Consider the following 17,483-nt stretch of genomic DNA (forward strand, 5'->3'; position numbering starts at 1 on the left):
GTAGGAGTTTTCTTGCCTTGGAGGTTGTTGAAGTTGTTGGGATTAAGCTTGGGTTACAAACTCTTCTTCCCTCAAAGTCAAAGCCTCACCATTCTTGGGATTGACCTCTCTACAATAGGATGCATCATGATCCGTCCCACCACCACGAGCACATGAGAAATCAATGATTTGTGACGGTTTTGAACCCAAACCAACACTCGAGTTTAACTTGGAAAGACCTTCATTTAAGAGCTCAACTATGTGCTTAAGTTGGCCGACTTTTTCCAACTCATAAAGATCTCTTTGCTTCCCTTGGGACCTTCTTTGTCCTCTCCAAGAATAGCTAGTAGCCACTTCTTCAATTGTAGCTTCAACTTGGCTTTGAGGGATCTTAATCAATTGGCCACCGGCACCCGCATCTAGATTGGTCCTTGACATTAGCTCCAAGCCATCATAAAAGAATCTCATGAGAAAATTATGGTTGAATTCCTAATGAGGACATGCTCTAATCAAATCCTTAAACCTTTCCCATGCTTCCCCAAGAGTTTCATCCGGTTCTTGCTCAAAGGAAGCTATCTTCCTCCTCATTTTTGCGGTTTGCTCATCGGAAATGAACCTCTTGAGAAAGGCCTTCGCAACTTCCTTCCATGTGGTGAGAGAGTTGGGCTTCAAAAGCTTGAGCCATTTCCTTGCTCTCCCGGTGAGAGATTGCCGAAAGAGATCCATACGAATGTAATTTTGGCTCACTTCATTTTGTTTGCATCATTGCACACAACTCAAGGAATCGGTCCAAATGCTCAATGGGATCTTCACTGGCACCTCCAAATTATTGCTCAATTTGTACCATCCTAGCATATTGTGGATGGATTGTGAAATTAGTCTCGGTGGTCGGGAGAAGTATACCACTCGTGAGCTCATAGACTTCCGGATTTCCAAACTCCCTAAAAAGAAGGTCATCCTCTTGTCTTGCCATATCTCTTTAAACACCACAAAGCTAAGCACATGATTAGCAATGACAAGTAAGATTAAACAAGCAAAACAAAAAGAAAAGCAAGTAAAAAGACACTAATAATATGATCTTGGGCGAGACTAGGTCATTGAAAACTAACATAGTGGCTAGCATTACGCACTTGACATCCCGGTCGGCTACTTGCCATCGGTTAAGGGCTGCTTGAGTTACCTCCTCATTGGGAGCCTCGGGCATTTCCTCATCAAGGACATACTCTTTCTGTTCTTGCATAAGAACGATGCGCAAATTCCTTTGCCAATCAAGGAAATTTGTACCACTCAACTTCTCCTTGTCGAGAATTGAGCGTAATGAAAATTGGTTGTTTGAGGTTGAAGACATGATTCTACAATTGAAAGAATTTTAATGAAAAACCATTCAAAATTACTTAAATAAGATTGAATTTTATTCATGCAAATTTTCAATATTTATTTAACGTCTTATTTACACGTAAAATTGTCCCTATTTTGTGAAAATAAGGCGATTCCAAGATCCGAAGAAACAAAGAGTGGTTAAGCATGCTTTGGCTTGTCTTAACACTCAATCTTCTAGGGTAAGCATTGCCTTGCTAATGGCTCTAAGCCACTCTTGGTTAGACAATCGTCGCATCTAATGCATCTTTGACGATGTATCTCTTTTTCCACAGTATGTGAGGACTCCTCACTCATACCGATGAGTTAAACCAAAACCAACGTGCACACCCAGTGTGCCTTATGAGCCTTGGAGAAATGATGGCACCTCGCTTTGGCGTAGCCTACCATCACCCTCGTTCGGTTGGTAAGTGTTGTTTTGGAAAGGCAAGTTTGACTCAATATTATTAGGGACCTAGGATTTCTATGTTGGTTGATTTAAGTGAACTTAACTAATCATCGCAACATAAAGATAACCTACACATGCATCTAACGAATAATTCACATGTATATAAGCATAAAATATAAAGCGAAATTATAGATGCATATTGGCAACTAGCATGACCCCTTGAATTCTTCAAATCTTCAAAAGGTCTTCATTTGCAATTCAAGGCTTTGTCTTCCAAGATACGCCGTCTTCAAGATTTAACCAAACTATGCAAATACTAGTGTCTACGACTAGGAATAATCTAAATATTAAGGTACAAAAATACTTAACGGTGCGTAGACCGTATTTAGATTTACAAAAATACATATCGGCACGTAGTCCGTATTTTTTATCCTAATCGGGTCCCACTAGTTGCCATTTCATAAAACCTGTGAGAGAGAATATATATTCCATTCATCCATTCACTATTTGTGAATGGCCCATGCAATTTACAATATCAAACAAGTAAAATGCATTTAAACAACGCGCGCACTAGTAACTAATCTAGGTGGTTAATCCGATTAACACGCCTAATTAAAACTAGTCAAAGTTGTTTAACCGATTATGTAATTGACATCATTAATAATTGAAGCTCCCACTAAATTCCGCATTTCCCTTAATTAATCCAATTAATTAAGTCGGTAGCACCCAAACTTGTCAAAATAAAATTTTTCCAATGCCGCTCAAAACCGAGGCCTAGCCTCCCAAAATTTTAATTAAAATAAACAAAATTAATTAAAATAAATATGACGGCAAAATAAGCAATATTAAGTCAACCGCATTTCAAGTGGCTTTCGCTTTAAGCGTTTTGCCAAGGAAACTCGAATAATCGCGGCTCATGCAAACCAAGCATACTACGGCTATTCACCTCACCGCACCAAGCATATGCACACACAAAAAACTCCGCACACACGGCCCGCGGCAAGCAGCCATGGGCTGCTGCCACTGCCACACGCACAGCCATGGCTGCTGCTACGGCCGTGTGCTGCTGACGCGCGTGTGGCCGCACGCAAGGCGGGGCAGCCACCTTGGCAGCCACATGCGGGCTGCTATGCAGCCCAGCTAGCCAAGGGTGGTTCTTTGCCTCGTTTTGTGTGCCATGACCTCGGGATTTGATCCCATTTCGCGAGACATAATTAATTAATTCTAAATTAATTTTAGAACTAACTTAATGAGCAAAAATAAAAATTTTAAACAAGTCTAACTTAATAAAATTTCAAAGTGCAAATAACCAAAATAATTCCAAGAACCATTCTTAATTAAATTGGTTTAGCTTGGTGCAATAACAAAGTTGAGGCAATTTCTCACTTTTAATTTAATCAATTTAAATTAAACTTGAGAATTTGACAAAGTAAGGGGAAGTTGGAAAAATATGAACTTTAATGTTTAAATGAAAATTCCAACATCTAAATTTTGTGAATCCTTGAAAATTATATCTTCCAACATGAAGATAACCAAATTTCCATCACAAAAATTGAAACTTTATGTTTCCAATCAACTCAAAATGATTAAAACAACAAAATTTAACACAAAATAACATGGAATTTAGTGGTTTTTAAAGTTTCAATCACTTATCACAAATAAAGATTGAATCTTTAACACTTAGGAAGCCTCAAAACAAAAAATTTCACACTAAAAAGCAATTAGTTTGCAATTATGTGAAAATAAATCAACCTTTAAGCATCAAATACTACCAAGTGTGCTTTAAGGGGACTTAAAAAAGCAGAAAATAATGCAAATAATCAACCACATAATCAACAAGTTATGCCATTAAGTTCAAGGTTAGAAAAGACTTAAAATTTTTCGTCAAAAATGAAAAATCCCTCGAAAAAGGCATTTCTGGTCAGAATTTGGCTAAAATCACAAGCCCAAAAGGGTAAAAACCTTTCCAGAACACCTTTTCCACCCAAAATTCACTATTTTTGGGCGAAAATCTGGGTTCTAGGCCAAATTCGACATTAAAAACGGGATTAAAATAAATAAAAATCGAGCTACTAATCTAATTAGCAACTTAAGCCAGAAAAATAAGCCAAAATAAACCTTGAAAAACATGATTATAAAAATAAACGAGCGGGGCTCCGATACCGCTGTTGGGGTTTGGTGAGTCCGACTCACCGCGGAAACAACCCCGACCCAAGGAACCACTCGTAATTAATAAAACCATAAAGCATAAATAAATAAATAAGCACAAGAAAAGGAAGAAAGAATCATACCCTTGAAGCGAGCTTCGCCCTCTCAAAACGGGCTCTTACTTGAAAGCCTTGAGCACCGCAAATGCCGTGCCTCCAACGGTATCCACCCACAAAGGACGAACACGACTTTTTAGGTCCGCTACCTTGGAGTTAGCAAGGTCCGACCAAAACCCAAGTGTTAATGGAGTTTAAGAGTTTTTCCCAAAATATGGAATGCTCTTTCTAACTCCCACTCAAGCACTTTACTCCAAATCCCAAGGTTGGTATTTATAGAGGAAAGTATGAGTGGGAATTTCTATCCCATCAATGTGGGATCATGAAATTCCACAAATTAATTTAAAGCTAAATTAAATTAAAATTGCAAACTAATAATAAATCTACAAGTGGCATTACCATGTGAAATGGGTTGGTGAGGACCACATGGAGAGTAGGGGACCATACTTGCTCCCCACTCAATACTCTCCTTGTGCCACATGTCCTTACCCACTTGCTCCCATATTCCTCAAGCTTCCCCATAGTGACCGGCCCTATGGCCCAGCCATGAGCCCAGCCACGAGCCCAGCCCGAGCCCAGCCCCGCACCAAGATGCGAGCTGCTGCTGTGCGCGCAAGCCACGCACTTGGTGCGGGCTTGCTGCTGAGCGTGGCTGCTAGTGCGTGCGCTGCTAGCACGCCTAGCTTGCGGCAGCTCGCTGCTGCACGCACCACGTGCACGCGGCTGCTAGCTGCTGCTGTGCGTGGCTGCTAGCACGGTGCGCTAGCACGCACCTAGCCAACCATGCTAGGCTCGGCTTGGTGCGCTTGCTAGCCACCTATGCTTGGACATTTTTGCACCTAGCATTCGGATGCTCGGGGCATTCTGATGCTAGGGGTATTTTGGGAATATGGTCGATTTATTTTTATTTTGCGCGTCTCGTCTTTTTATTATTTTTGACTCGACTTCCGACGATCGGTTTCGACGCTCCAAGCTCGAATTACCGACGTCTAAATATTTAACACTCGGGCGACGAATTAATTTCTTCTGAATTAATTCGTCGAGTCGGTTTGTATATTATGCTTGGGTGTGACCCGAAGGGTTCAGTCAAGATTAAGCTGTAATATTAATTATAATAATATTACTGATCGGAAGCGGCCTCCACCCAGGCACTCCGATCACTTGACCTTACTGAATATATTAGCTTTCTAATAATTCTGAACCCGCTATCAGAATAATACACTTGTTCGAAGGACACCATTCCTTTCAGAAAGACACACACAAAAGCACGCAATCAGCAAAGCTGAGTACATACAAGCTGCGAAATAAATTAAGAAATACCTAACATGCTACTAATAATCAAGCATAAGCATCATTAAATACAGACTCAATTCATGACTCGATTATCAAATTTATTAAGACCTCACTAATTGATATTGACTGACTCATTTATTTAATTCATTGGATTTAGCAATAGACAAGGTTTTCCAACCCATGTCCCATTTGGAACATCAATAAAAGAAAAACCCCATGCCTCCTTTCGGAAACATCAATAAACATCCAACGACCACGGGCGCGACTCCGTGACCGTAGTTAGTATGAGATCTCACCTAACTCCTAGTTTTAAAAAAAATAATATTTGAAATAGGAGACTCGTAGATCAGACGGCCTCGATAAAAGTACACGGCTAATACCCCATGTACCCCAACCCCTGATTGTCATTACTCCAGATGTGCACCAATCCAGAGTTTTATTGTTCATCCATCTTACACTTTACGTGATTTACAGGTTTAGATTTGGTGATGACTCATATACATTACAATACAAACATTCCAAACACAATTCAACCAAACATGGCAAATTCCCAATTTAAATTCTTGATTTATTAGTGACAAACAACATTTATTAATTATTCCTTTACTACCTCGGTGTATAAACACCTTGAGTGCATAAGGCACCCCAAAACCTTAACCTCATCTTATAAGACTTGAATTCCTCCTTTACTCATCTTGTTTGCATAATCATGAATGAGTAATAATTTAATCTTTACACCAATCACATACCTTTGCCTTTAAGCGCACCTTGCATAATTAGAGCACAAATAATACTTGCATTATAAACTAGTGCACATCATTTGAAATTCACAATGTATAACCAAACAATTTAACCCAGTCAATCCTATACATGATACTAAGTTCTCGATCCGTCCTTAAACATGCACCTACAAGCAAGGTTTCGTAACTTGTACGTACCTCGAATAAACAAATTAGTTGGCCACTTTAACAACTTGAAGTCACCTTCTACGAACTCCTCTCCTAAACCAAATAACAAGAACTAACTCAACACCCAAGCAAATAAATTTACAGCAATACCAAACTACTTTAAAACCTCTCAAACCATCAAAATAAAGCATTTAAATTATTCCCATTAGTCAATATTAATAATATAACATCCCAACTATAAGTTTATATGTTTAAATCGTGAAAATATAGTGTATAACATAAAATTCCAGCAGCTTTGAAGTAAGTAAATAAATCTGAAAATTTGGTTTAAGTATATAAAATAACCCCATAAACATTATTACTTGAAATAATCGTTATACAGTAGGTTAGTATGTTTAAAACCCAAAAATACATCAATTCAATGTAATTAGAGGCTTCAAAATAATAACTTTAAAATCTGAAAATTTATTCTTGATATTAGACTTTAAAGTTCAAAGCTTTTTAAATCATTTTTACCCACAAACATTGTTTTATGAGATTATAAACATAAAAATATGAAATTAATACAATTTAAACCCAAAATTAAAACTTTAATAAATCTGAAATTTTCTTTATAATCAAAATAATTAAGCTTTAGCATAATTTAAACATAATATAATTAATTGACTTAATAAATACGTTTTAAACCCTAAAACCATGAAAAATCAAGGTTTAAACCCTTAATTCTTAATCAAACCAAATCTGAAATTTTATGCCATAAATTAGACATAGTATAATTTATAAATTTGTAGTCTTTTACACTTTATAGGCATAATCAAATCATAATAATAACAATTTAAGAACAAAAACATAATAAAGGTTAAAACTTGAATTACATTAACAAAGGAAGAAGAAGAAGAACAAGAAGAAGGAAGGAGAGAGGAAAGGCGAATTGCTGGAGGCGTGAGGTGGTGCTACAGTTGTGGACGCCGGTCAGCAAGGTGGCGCCATGGTGGTGCGTGGCTGGCAACGGCAGCAAGCAGATATATATTTTTTTTTTCCTGTTTGATCGTGAAAGCAGAGAAGCAAAGGGGAAAAATGTTGGGGGTTTTTTTTTGTACGTAAGATTGAGATTTTGAAGAAGGGGAAAAGGTTTAAGTGGGTATAAATAATAAGAAGTGGGTTTGTGGGGTTTCCTAATCCAAATGCAATTAGGATAATTTGTTTAGGCCCAAATATATACCAAAGTTTAGGAATAAGGTGTAAAGTTGGGCTTTGAGTTAACTTGGACTAGGCTCCTAATTTGTATGGGTAGATTGATTATTGTCAATAGTTAGTAATGGTTAAATAGCTTAAAACTAATTTATTATTTTTGAAATATTTATAAAATTATACAATTATATTAAAATAATCATATAATTTATAATAAAATATAATTATTATAATTACAAAATCATGGGGGATTACAAACCCTTATTGCCATGAGCGTTTTTGGGTTGATAGAGCTTAAATCCCCCGGGGCTAAGACGCATGTAGAACACACACGTTTTTTCAGAAAAATCGAAGGAAGTTGACTGTGAGAAGAGAAAACAAGCCACCGGACTGATTTTAGGTCTGCCGTGACACGGCAGAGAGCACCGTGCCACGGTGCTGCACACCGTCAAACGGTGTACTGCACCGTGACATGGAAGATTCTGTACGGCAGTCAGAAAATCTGACTGGTGCCCTGTTTTACTTCGTACGCAATCAAGTTATTCAATTTTTCCTATGGGACAGACCTAAACGCGACGTTAAAACGTGTATGCTTATGCAACAATGCCAAATTAATCACAGGGATATTTTTCAAGAATCTTTCAAGTCTCATCCACTCATCTTAATTAAATACCGATCACTCAAATCGATAAATAACCAAGAATCCTCCCCAGTGGAGTCGCCAAATTGTAGGCGTCGTTCGAAGTGCGCCTACGTAAAAGCATGTGGTGAATATGATTGACACTCATAGGAAGTGGGAATTGACATAATACGATTAGGGACAAGGAAAGTAGGGAGCCGCCAACAAGTTTTTAAGGAACTTGTAAACCATTCACGGATCATAAAAGGCAACCACGAATAAGGGACAACGATAGGCAACAACGATTGACCCGTGAAGGTTACACCCCATTCATAATCCATGAGATTACTAACTCCATATGGTTCGGAACCACAAAAGGAGGATCGGGGATGATGGTATGAAGTGAGTCATGGAGTCACATTCGCCCGTATTGGCTTCTACTCGATTCTTATAGTGAAAAGCACTCTTGCAATCTCAAAGGCGTACAAACAAAGATTCAATTCGTTCCAAACTATTATGCTAAATTGGTTTAATATTAATGCAACATATTATTCTAAAATATTGTGATCACTTGAATTAATAACAAGATTAAAAAGGAACTTAAACCGGTTGTCCAAATTATCTTATTAGGAGTGATTTTCAATTACATATTCCCTTTAAACATGCAATATAGTGATCAATAATAACAATAGAATAAACATTAATATTGGAAGCAATTTAACAATAATAGTGTTAGTCAAATCAAATATAAAATAACCCTAATCATGATACTAGTAATATAAAAATAAAATAAGTAATTAAATTAATTAATTACTCACGTTCCGCGCGTTCCTTTAAATTGCTACATCATGAATAAATTGTTAGTAACTTCAATAAAAAAAATAGAAATTAAATAGAAATTAAATTCAATTCAATTAAATAGAAAGTATAGTTGATTTGGTCCAAACCCTCAGTTATGTGTACCTTTCACGCCTTGGTTTAAGGACGGTACCTCGGGTTAAGTATGGACTCCTTGGAGTGCTTAGGGGAATTATTATGGAAGAATAAGGAGGCTAGAAATTAGGTTAAAGAGGGAGAAAAGATAGATTTTTGGTGTAAGGTGAGAGAGAATGATTATTTGTGCCCCGAACTGCAAAAAGGGGGGTCCTATTTATAGGGAAAATGAGCAGAGGGAACACACGGAACCCTAAAAAGATAAAAACCCTAAAAAAATAACACTGTGTCACGGCAAAGAGCACCGTGACACGGTGACAGGCACCGTCAGACGGGGGAAGATCCCGTGACACGGGGGAAAACTGAGTGACGCGGGAAATAATTAGGTTACGGTAAGTGAAAACGCGTTTAGGGATTACGCGGAGAAAAAACGGAGCAATCTCGTGTCACGGGATGTGCACCGTGACACGGGAAGAAATGTCATGACACGGCATTGTCTACCGTGGCATAGTGCAGTATGCCGTGTCACAGTGTAAAAAGTACGCGGAAATTACACGGATTATCCCCGTGACACGGGAAATTGCACCGTGACACGGTGCAAAATTGACAAGGGAATAAACGCGTCGTCAATTGTCTATCCCTAGATCAAATACAATTTATACAACCTAAACAAACCTAATACGAGTATAAGGCAAGCATAGGGGTCGAACCACAGAGAACGGATAAACACCACCAAATGTTATCGACAATTAAGCTAGTCCGGAATAGGGGATAAATAAACTAAAGTCTAAAGATGCTAAAACAAGAAATAAAACATTAAGGCACCAAGGGAAATGGGTAGGTGAAGTTGACGCTTGACCATACAATAACAAAGTAGCATATCAATGGTAAACTAAACATGCATGAATATCGAAGTAAAGGGTCCAATCTAGCCGCCTTCCGGGGTCAATTGGCTTCTCCTAACATAGCCTCTATGTTTCCACATTCGAACCATATACTAGGAGGTACTATTAAATAACAATCGATAGTAATGAATCTCAACTAAGTCAACTTCCGTTACTTGTTAGTAAAGACTCATCTTTGATCAACTAACAATGTGCACTTGCAAGAAAGACCAAAGAATATCAAGCATGCAAAGACTTTAATCACCATTAACATAACCCCAACATTAAAAGCATGAACAATTAGCAACTACACCATCCCCACACCCTTGGCTAGGTGACTACTCATAAATCATGTTGAAAACAATATCAATCATCAAATCAATAAGCATCAACATGATTAATAAGCAAAGAAGAAAAATAAAAGCAAATAAGCAAAATAAAAAACAAAGGTAAAGAGAAAGAGTAAGAGATTGATCATTAATTGAAGATGAAGGTCTACAAAGGATTCAACAAGTTCCTTCTTCAAGATCCAAGTTCATTAATGAAGAAAACCACACTTTCTCTCTCTACCAATGAAGACTAATCCTAACCTAATCTAAAACTAATTAGAGAGTAGAATAGATAGTTATTGAATATATCCATCTAATTACCCCAAAAATGGGTATTTATACTAACTTAATAAAACTAGGGAAAATAGAAAAAAGAAGGAAAAGAAAATAAAATAAATTAAAAAGGAAAAGTAAAAATAGAAAACTAAAGTAAAAATAAAAATAAAAGAAAGAAAATAAGAAAAAGGGAAAAGAAAACAAAGAAATAAAAAAATAAAAGAAAAAGAAAATGAAATAATAAAATAAACCCATAAATCCCCACCAAAACCATCAGCTCCCCATTTCCCCTTTCGAAATTCATGGCTGCTTCAATATTCATCTTCACCATTCATCAAAATCCATCATCACCGCACATCATCATCGCAAATCAAAGATCAACGGCCATCACCAAGCTTCAATCGTTCGATCCTCATTAAAAATCATGTGGGAGGCTCGTGAAGTGGTTCGGTCGAACCATGGGTTGGTGCGGCCGAACTACGGGGTTGGTTCGGTCGAACCATGGGTATGTTCGACCACTCCTCTTCGAATAACAAAACCCCCAAAGTCTCTGACTCGATGTTCGGCCGAACACTCATTGGTATGCTCGAACTTGATTAATTTTCTATTTGCTCTGATTTGTGATGCAATGGTGGGCGATTTGTTGCTGTGGTTGGAGAAGTGGAGGAGATGCGGAAGGGGGCGGTGCGCGGTGGTCGGAAATTGCGCGGATGCTGCTGTAAATGAAGGTTGGACTGGTGGCATGGCTGGTTGGAGTTGCGGGTGCAGGTGGACGGTGGTGCAGGGGTTGATTGGAGATGGACGTAATTGCTGTTGTGCTCTGGTTGTTGACGGTGGTGTTGGTGAGGGGCTGCTGTGGTGATTTTGGTTTGGTTTGGGTGGCTGCTAGTGTTGGTGAGGGTGAGCAGGGGTTGTTTTGGGCTGTGGTGGTGCGGCTGCTTGTGTGTGTTGATTTGGGTGGCTAAAGGTGGAGGTGTGAGTGTGATTGTTACGGCTGTTGTGTGGTGGTGTTGGTGGCAGCAGCTGGTGGTTGAAATTGGTGGTGGGTTGCTGAGGCTGGAGCGTGGCTGTGTGCGTGAGGGAGCAGGGGAGATGGAGGTGCTGTTGTGGTGGAGGATAAGGGGGTGTGGTGATGGTTAAGATTGGGCAGCAGCTTTGGGGCTTGAAAGCTTCTTGGATTGACACCTTTGACCCGAGCCTCCGACCTCCGAGCACGATCCTACACAACCAAATAAAAACAAGGGAGAATCGGGACAAAGATAAAATAAAATAAAATGAAAATAAACAAAGGACGAAATAAAACAAAACCACGACAAATAGAATAAAATAGATAAAATAGAAATAAATAAAATGAAATAGAAAATAAGAGACATAAAACTAAACTAATAAAAATAAAACAAAAACTATACAAGCAAATAAAGTAAAATAAAACACGAAAATAAACTAAAGCTAATAAAATAAAGAAAATAAACTAAAACGCTCCAAAATTACCAAATAAACAAGAAACTTTATTAAAGAGAAAACAAGAGAATAAAAGGAAAATAAGGGAAAATAAACACGGAAAAGACTCTAAAACTACTCCTTAGGAGTGACATAAATGTCACTCATCAAAAATCCCGTGACACAGTGAAAGATCCCGTGACACGGGAGAAAATTGTGCAGAATTACAGAAATGGGCACCATGTCACGGGAATTAGCCCCGTGACACGTCAGCATTTGCCGCGTCGCGGCATTTTAGCTGTTGCGCGGTAATTTCAGTTTTTTACCCGTTTTTAAAATAATCATAACTTTTGATTCGTAACTCAGAATAAGGAATATAATATATCATTGGAAAGCTTATCAAGTGTACTTTCCAACCCAATTATAATCAGGCCAAAATAATTTGTATATTTTAATATATGGTCGTTTTAGTGGAAGGGTGTCGGTTTTAGGCCGAGTTTAGTGTTTTGCACATATCTTTTTCGTTATAGCTTGGAATCGGGCTTATGATATATGGTTTGAAATCTTTTTTAAAAGCCTATCCATCAAAACAATAATTAGATCAAAATTATCTATCCATAAAATCAGTTTCTCTCGGTTTTGCGATGTGGACATGAAAAGTGGAAATAGGTTATGGTTTAGGGAAATGAGCTAGAAATTGGATTGGTTCATGAAATATATTGGATAGAACATGGATTTAGCACTCCAAATATTAAATACTCAACCCGACCAATAATGACGGTGAAAGGTGTTCATCAACGGGTTTGGTTTTGGGGAGACATTTTTAGGTGTCTACAATGGCTATGATAACTTTATTTGGACATCATCATAGCTAATACATTTTTCTACTAAATGATGTATAATGTAGGTTAAGGGGCAAGGTGAAGATGGAGCTGGTACTTCTGCGGGTGCGAATGGCAAATGACGGTCCTGATGGTGACAAGGAGTAGTAATTTGTGGTATGAAGCTACTGCCATGTTTGATCTTGCTATTATTCTTGTTATGTCGGGTTGTTTAATTTTCAGTTGATGTAATGAACTATGTCTCTATTTTATTTTGTAATATTTCTATATTCCGAATATTCCTTAATTCCGGTTATCGAACAACTAAGTTTGTACTCCTATGTATTCCTAAGTGGAGTAGTATTTTCTACTACACCATCAACTATAATTTCGTACTATGTTTGTAGTAATATTTAGTTGTTCAATTCGTATGTTCGTTTATTATCCTAACTTTTATTTCGACATTATCATGGTAGTTCATATATGTTATATCCAACATTGCCCGGTGATTCGACCGCTCCCTAATTTTTTTTGTTAGTTATTTTCCCATAATTAAACCAAAATTCTAATGTTATTGATAAATACAATATTGCAAACTTAATGACCTTCCTTAAATTCAAAGAAGAATAATCAACTAAAAAAAACATAGATTAGAAATTAGACCATGTGTAGCAATTAAGGCCCAATTTGCAGATTAGTAGTCCATTTAAAGAAGAATAGTCAAGTAGTGTATGATAAATTACAAATTGGATCACATGTGTACAAATTTAAGGCCCAATATCAATATTATTAGTTCATATGCTGATAAAATCCAGTGTAAGTAATTATTTTTAGTAATTATTTTATGTTATAAATACAATTATCATGTTAGTTATTCTCCCATAATAAACCAAATTATAATGTTATAGATAGTTCTCTTACAATGCAAACACAATGGTCAATATTATCATATATTACAATTTCGGCCAATCATTGGACCGTGTTTAACAATTAAGCCCAATGATAAAATCCATTTGCTGATAAAATCCACTAATCACTAAGGTTCATTACAAACTATCAAATAGTTTACAGTTTACAATATCAACCATTCAAATAATCCATAACAAACAATTGATTACAACTAAATTATTCTAATTATCTAACTTTCTAACCCCATTGAACACCATTTCGTTTTATAAAATCATCCTCATGCAACACCCCATCAAAGCACAACGGTTCTGAAACATCAACGCACTCAATGGCTACACCATCCTGTCCAAGAAGAATCTGGTTCCCCACCGTATCTTCGCTAAACTGGTCAAGTTCAAAAAAAATGCAACATCAAGTTCAAAAACGCAACATCAAGTGACTTATTCATACCGCCTAATGCATAAAAAAACATCAAGTGAATTTTTAGAGAGAATTCATGAAACATACTTCAGAATCTTTATATTGCATTGGTTTGGAAAAAATACCTGCAAACTTTGACTTAAGCTGTGATCAAAGTCGATCTGCCTTGCTACACTTTTATCAGTCATCTCGTGTTCATCACCGGATGCATCTGCTTGATTTTTTTTTAACTCGCTCCTTTCGCCGCTGCTTCTCTACATATTTCTTTCTCCTTTCCTCCTTTTGACGACAAACTTCCTCGTACGACGTCATAAACCTTGTAGCTCTAACACACCTAGGCCCTTGATGTTGGCGGATCCTTAATGCCACCATCAACTAGTAGCTCAACATTCACCACTGCATGATCATTAACGAGGGGTGAACTAGGTCGTTGGACTAATCCTCCCTAAGCCAAACAAAATTTATAAACACTTAACTAACCTAAATACAAGTATAGAGGTAAGTCAAGGTCGAACCCAAAGGAACGGTAATGTCTAAGTGCTTTCAATTTGGGTGCCTAAGCTAGGTCGAAGACGAAGGAAATGAGGTGACACTAACAACTACTTAAACGAAGAAACCGAACAAATAAAGTGCTAGGGATTAGGATTCACATATAATAGCAATGAACATAGCAAATTGGGATAGGAAGTTGACTAAGTCGAGTGATGCGAGGGAAAACCAATTATGCAACCAAAAGAGCATATCAAGCTATTCTCCTAGAGGTCTAACTAGCGTCAACTACGATAAACTCTAGCTAGGAAACATCACAAGACACCTCAATCGTGTAAATGCAAGCCACAAATCAATGGTCCGTATCAATGTGAACCTACAATGAAATCTAGTGTGAATAACTAGGGTGATCAAGCCTAAATCAAACACACACATGAACATAATCAATTAACCAATTTAATCTCATCATCAACTCCATCAATTATCCCCAATTTACATCAATTCATCACATCATATAAGCTTCACCCCATCCCTAGCCAAACAACTACTCTAACAACATCATCAAATTAACAACAACTAAAGAAATCAAGAATTAACAATCTAAGAAGAACAATTACTCTAATCAAAGATCAAAGATCAAAATCCAATCAAAACAAATCAAACAAACATAAATATTAAACAAAACAATAAATGAGATAGAGTTTAGAAATGCTCATTGATAATAGAGAAGATCTCCAATACAATTGTCACCATTGAATCTTCAATCTCTCAATCACCATTGAAATTCCTCACTTTCTCTCTCTAAATCTACTCCTAAAACTAACCCTAAAACTAGAGAGAGAAGCTCTCAACTAAGCTAAGAATATGATCAAAATCTAATATGAAACTTGCTTCTAAACTTGCCCAAAAATCGGGTTTACATAGATATATATAGAGGCGCGAAAACACCAAGAACCGAGAACAAAATACCCACGAAGGCGCGCCCGGGCAGCAGGGGAGGTGCGCCCGCGCACGCAAGGGGTGCGCCCACGCCACCCTTAGGTGTGGCCGCGCCACCCCTAGGTGCGCCCGCGCCTCCCTGTTGTGCGCCCGCGCCTAGCTGGGTTCCTTCGAGATTCTCGCGGCTTGGTGGGTTCGCTAAGGTCGCATGACTTATGATGTCGATGAACACTAGGAGTGGCAGTAGCTAATGCTCTTGATTAGTGGGAACACCACTTCTTAATGGTAGCACGGCATGAGAGCGCAAGAGCCAAGACTTGGAATCTCCACTTCCTTGCATCTTGAGCTTTCCAAATGCCATGAGCTTGCTCCAAAAGCTTCCTCCACCTAAGTAGATCACCAATATCAAGACCCAAACCTCGTACAATACCTACAAACACGAAAAAAGAGAAAATAAAGGAGAAAAGACTAGAAAACCAACGAAATACACGAAAGCTACAAAATAAGAGAGGAAAGGTAAAACTTAGAGCAAAAGCATAAAACAAAGCATTTATTGAGCAAGAAAGCTATTAAAAGAGGATGAAATCAACCTAAATGCTCATCAAATGGGTGCCATTTATGACACCCATCAAATGCCCCCAAGCTTATCTTTTGCTCGTCCTCGAGCAAAACATAACCAAGGGATGGAAAATGATGAGCTTATTCAAACAAGCTAAAGAGGAGAAGTGACAAGAATATACACTAACTCACTTTCGTAGGAATCACGGTCAATTTTAGCAACTAAAGACAAGCCATTTAAACCCCTAGATCGCCCTAGAGGACGAGTGATGCTCTCGTAAGGGTTTCCTAAGAGTTTAACCCATAACTCTCATAATAATACAAACAAGGCAAAGCATGAAAATAAATCAAGAGAAAAACAAAACAAACACATGTTCATGAAAGGACTTTTCCAAATGTACAAGCACAAATGAATGCAAATCTTTCTAAACAAGTAAGGGAGTGCACGTTCCAAGATACCCAAGGTTGATTGAAACATAAATATGCTAAGCATAGGAACTAGCTTTCACAATCCACTTTCATCGCAAACGATCTTACCATTTTCTTCCCACTAGGCTCATATCAACCTCTAGTGAGCATCCCAATGATTCCTCGAAGGAACCGGAAAAAGAGAATTTTTAGGCTACTCGACATCTTGACTATGCATCCCTTCTCCTTAGGCTAAAACTCACATTTCTCTCCCCCAATGAATGACTCAACCACTTAGGTCAAAAGGTCTTTCCCCAAGGTTGTAACGTTAAGGCAAAAGGGTGAGGGTAGGCTAAAATTTAAAATTTGGTGGTTAACCTAAATTGTGAAGCAAAGATTGCGCATTTCTTTACACCATAACCAAGTAATCACCAAACAAAAACAACAACACCCCCAAGCTTATTCAAATCTATAAATGACAAACATATACACAAAAAGCGTGAGAACGCTTCCCCCCAAGCTTAAATGGAGCATTGTCCTCAATGCTCAAAAAGGGAGAATACTCACATCAAAATATTTTTGAATTTTTTTTCACTCTTTTTTTTTTGTTTTCTTGTTTAAAAGTGCTTTGTCCTCGCCTCTTTTAACTATGGACGACTTTTCCAAATTTGCACTTATAATGTCCTTGCCTTTTTTTACTTTGGCCGGATTTTTCATTTATTCAATTGCCATTATTCACACAATATACACAAAACACAAGCTTGCCTTCATTGTGAACCAATATCCACACTAACATACCACAAACTCCAAAATATGACCATTTGCTTCACAAAAACCAAAAATGGAACAAAAAGAAACAAAAGGCTCAAGAATCTAAAGATGTGGCTTGAAAAGAAGGGAAAAGGCTCAAATGGTTAGCAAATAGGCAAATCTAAACCCAAAAACTAAAAATGAAACAAACTATCCTAGAAAAGAAAAATTACCACCCCGAAAAGATGCCTTTGTCCTCCCTAAATGGTTCGGTCTCGGTCTTAAGAAATATGAGTCAAGATTCTAGA

General features: G+C 37.7%; 1 non-coding gene across 1 annotated transcript; it reads left to right on the top strand.

The window, feature by feature from the left end:
• The first annotated feature begins 463 nt into the window (after nucleotides 1-463).
• LOC145565250 (small nucleolar RNA R71) lies at nucleotides 464-570 on the top strand. The gene has a single exon (XR_014094997.1). It is a non-coding gene; the product is annotated as a small nucleolar RNA R71 (small nucleolar RNA).
• Nucleotides 571-17,483: the final 16,913 nt, after the last annotated feature.

Source organism: Chenopodium album, chromosome 1, assembly GCF_948465745.1.
Source record: "Chenopodium album chromosome 1, dcCheAlbu1.1, whole genome shotgun sequence".
NCBI classification, from domain to species: domain Eukaryota; kingdom Viridiplantae; phylum Streptophyta; class Magnoliopsida; order Caryophyllales; family Amaranthaceae; genus Chenopodium; species Chenopodium album.